The following is a 2,981-nucleotide window of genomic DNA, read 5'->3' as shown; positions in this document are numbered from 1 at the left end:
GAAGGTATGAGGGTGCGATGATCTTCCAGATGTTAGAGCCTGAAAGGTTTTCCTTATGCTTCTCTAGAGGGGAATGAGAGAGCTCTTAGTTCTTGAGAGTGTTTGCCTTATGGTGTGGTAGGTTTTCTTATGAGGAGAGTTCCTTATATGTAGATGTGGATAACTAGGATAGTGTTTTATCCATATGGATAACACTATCCTAATCCACATTTATTCTCCTTAACCCAACACCTTAAAACCTGTTACTCTACAAATGAGGACCATAACCCATAAAAGTAACCTTGTAGCGGTTACTACTTAAGTTGCAATAATTCTGATTCAGTCCCTTCATCAAATCAGAAATTGTCTGAAGGTATTTACACTTATATTATTTCATGACACATATGCCTTTAACCACCAAATTAATTACTAAAGATCATTTTATATTTTGGCTAATTACATAATGACCATAACACAATTATAGAATTATATTTGTGACCCATAAATTGTCAGAAATTCTAACAAAACCAACAATGGGGATGATTAATACTATTATAACTATTAGGAAATGAAAATATACCGAGGGTTGTATACACACTCAAAATTTTACATTGCGGATGAATAAATTGTGTGCTGTCTTGCTAACATGGCACATGATTGTCTTTTAGAAAGAGTAGATTATTTAGATTCTAAAAACAACCATATTCTCCTATCATAGCCAATGTATTATTGCATTCAGGCCTAGCGCATGATTCCTTAAACGCCTATTTATGAGTTTAGTTTGGGATAAAAATGAATGAAAAGAGAGACTTCGAAGTATGAATGGAAATGAGTCGAACTGGGTTGAATTCAGCTCAATAAGGATTTGTTCAGTTTGAAATTCGACTTAAGTTTGATACGAGTTATTATTTTAGCTCGAGTTCGGCTCGATTAAAATTTGTGAAATATTCGGTTCAATTCGAATTGGTTCATTATCTTAAATAATTAATTATTTTTAAAGAAATATTGTTTATACATATAAATATAATAATAATAAATATAAAAATTAATGTGTGAATGATAATAAACATAAAATTTAGTTTATATATATGTTTGTATGTATGTACATATGTACATATATGTATGTATGTATATATATCTATGTATTTATATATGTATGTATATATATAATTATATATAGAGTAGGGTGGCAATATGGGCTTGGCCCATATGGGCTAGCCCGTTCGGATAACTATTTTTAACAGGTCGGGCTGAGGATTTTAGCCCAAAAACCCATATTCAGCCCGTTTTAGTAGCCCATTTTTTAGACGGGCCAAGGAGGGCCGGGCCGGGCCGGCCCGGCCCGGTGGACCATTGTTAAAAAATAAAAAAAGTTAAGTACTAATAACTAAACAGATAATGTTGGCCAAATCAGCCTAGCACACTAGTTTAGCAAAATCTAAACAACTGCAACAATAAAAACCATATATGACAGGATGCAAAACATATACATTTGAGATTTAAGCCCACATATAATGTTTTCCAATAAAAACTTTCTAAGTCCCTTAACCTGTGTCTTGATGGAATTAGTTAGCAAGACTCTTGAAATAAAATGAAGTATGGATTCCAAATTTTCAGGCTCATAACAACTCTTGAACTCTAAGCTATATTCAACTTTTGATGATCCATTAATGAAGAGGGTGGAAAGAACCTCTGCATCGATGAATCGAACATCCTTTACTTCATACTCAGCAACTTCATTGGCTTCTTCTCCCCTAAGAACAACATGAACATCAGAGACTGAGCCATCCTCAATGTTCTGATAACTGAGTGCAGTTAAATCAATATCTCCATCCGGAAGATATGTTTTTAAGGGAACCGACCCATATGGAAAAACCTATAACAAAGAAAACTTAACATCAATGTTAGTTATACTGCATTACCTCATTTAAAGAATCCTATTATCACTACATATTACCAAGATATTTTACACATCAAATGAGTGGTGAGCACATCAATAAGCAGCATTTAATTGGAAGGCGGAAAACGGGCCAGCCCGTCAGCCTGCTAGCCCTGCAAAATATGGGTCGGGCTGGCATTTTGAGTCCTTTTAACAATACGGGTCGGGCCAGCCCTTATTTTGGCGGTCCAAAGGCGGGCCAGGCCGGCCCACATTGCCACCCCTAATATATAGTCAACTCATGAACCTAACGAGTCGAACTGTATCCCACTTAAGTTCGACTCGTTTATTTAACGAACTCAATTTTCAGCTCAAATTCGACTCATTTGGTTCATGAACTAAGTTTCTTGAGCTACATAACGAATCGAGTTTCGAACGAATACTGAGTTGGTTTGGTTCATTGTCAGTCCTACATTTAAGCCATCTCAACATTGGTGTATTTGACGACTCTCAAACCTTCTTTATCCTCCTCCCGCTCTAATGATACATTTGAACAAAAAAAATAATATTATTAATCTGTGCACAATTGAATAGATAAACATTCAAATATGATGAATGAGTATCTATGAGACAAATTGAAATGAGTAGAGTCGGGTCATGATTGTCCCTTACACGATCATAAATATTTACAATGTCTATTTTTTGAACCCAAGTCCGAGTTTAGACCTAATAAAACTCGACCATATTCAGACTCAATTATAATCGAATCAAACCATGTGAGTGAATAAGGTCGATCATTATCACCCCTAATACGAATATGAGAGTAATCATTTATGGGAATGATTGACTTTGGAAAAATAATTTTCATTAAGAATTGGTTAGAATAAGGAGGAAATTGGAGTTATTTCATATTCTAAAAAGATATATGATGGATGATTAAGGAAAGATTTAATATGCAGTGCAAATGTTTTTTTGCACTGTCAGCAATCTCCACTGTTCATATGTTAGTTAATATTGACTTTCAAATAAAAGTATTACAAATTAATAGTGGATGATATATCGATATTATAAAAAACTTTAGACTATCAGTCCATAAATTTTAAACTCATTAAGGAAACAAGAT

The sequence above is a fragment of the Lupinus angustifolius genome, chromosome LG13 (genome assembly GCF_001865875.1).
Source record: "Lupinus angustifolius cultivar Tanjil chromosome LG13, LupAngTanjil_v1.0, whole genome shotgun sequence".
NCBI classification, from domain to species: Eukaryota; Viridiplantae; Streptophyta; class Magnoliopsida; order Fabales; family Fabaceae; genus Lupinus; species Lupinus angustifolius.
The sequence above is the reverse complement of the archived record's forward strand: the minus strand, read 5'-3'. Positions refer to the sequence as shown.